Raw genomic sequence first — 1,441 nt, forward strand, 5'->3', positions numbered from 1 at the left:
ATTTCTCTTTCTGTGCCTGGCTTATTTCACTTAATATAATTTTCTCTTAAGTCCATCCATGCTGCTGCGAATGGTAGTATTTCATTCTTTTTTACACTAGAGTAGTATTCCATTGTGTAGATATACCACATTTTCTTTATCGACTCATCTGATGATGGGCATTTAGGCTGGTTCCAACTCTTGGCTATTGTAAATAGCACTGCAATAAACATGGGAGTACAAGTATCCCTTCGACATGATGATTTCTATTCCTTTGGGTATATACCCAGCAATGTGATAGCTGGGTCATATGGCAGATCTATCTGTAATTCAAACATCTTCTTGAAAAGTGAAATATCTGACTCTGCTGATGCACATTCCCAGCACAAATGTTGTTACGAATGAGGACAGCACTGTGTAGTGAAAGAGGATGAACTTAGGAGTCAGCCAAATGTAGATTCGAATTCTCATTATCCCACTGAATATCTTTAAACAAGTTACTGATCCTCTCCACATCAGTTTTTTCTCATCTGTAAAATGTGCATAATAAGCTCTTAAAGTTATCAGGAGGATTAAACGAAATCAGGTATGAATAGTAACTGCTCAGTATTAGTTGTTTCTATCTTTTCATCTATGCACTTTCCCTTTTCCTCTGATCTGTGCAGACACACTGAGAGATGAGTACATTTTGGATGATTAACTGAAGGACTCATATGTGAGGTAGGAAAACTTTGTACCAGCAATGGCTCAGAAATCTAAAGTAGAATCATCTTTCTGGCTGGTACTTCCTCTCTAGATGTCCAGATCATTGATCTCTTGTCTTCAATTGTCCTATTATCTATTTTTTAAAAAAGACTTCTTATTAAAGAATGATATACATAACATCCTATCATCTATTTTAGTAGGAATGGTGAGAATAGTCCAACTCTACTCCAAGAGAAGATTAATATATTAATATATTAACATAAAAAGCTGATTTAAACCTTGCCTTTATCCATCACTGCCACAGGATGGTCTGGTTTGGCCCAAGTCTGTGAATGAGATTCCACTGATGGTCTGAGTCATATTTTGTTGAGAAGACCCTGACTTGTTAGTTTGGATGTGGGTAAGAATGATCTGTGTTTGAGAGAAATCTGCAGCAGGGAGCAGAACTGCTTCCCTGACGAGCGAGGTCTCACATGGTCCCTGGCTGGATTGATCCATGTCTTCAAGGCCAGTAGCAAGGCACACAGCAGAGCTCTGGAGTCAGCCAACTTGTGTGTGAATCCTGACTCTGTCACATACTAGAGATGTGACTTTGGGCAAGTAACTGAATATCTTTAAGCCCTGGTTTCCTCAGGTATAAAGTAGGGATATTAACAGTGTCTTCCCCTTGGGGCTGGTGTACAGTGAAGTGAGATAATCTATAGAAAGTGTTTAGTGCTGGCTGGTTAGCTCACTTGGTTAGAGTGTGGTGCTTATA

This window comes from Galeopterus variegatus, unplaced genomic scaffold, assembly GCF_000696425.1.
Source record: "Galeopterus variegatus unplaced genomic scaffold, G_variegatus-3.0.2 Scaffold3624, whole genome shotgun sequence".
NCBI classification, from domain to species: Eukaryota; Metazoa; Chordata; class Mammalia; order Dermoptera; family Cynocephalidae; genus Galeopterus; species Galeopterus variegatus.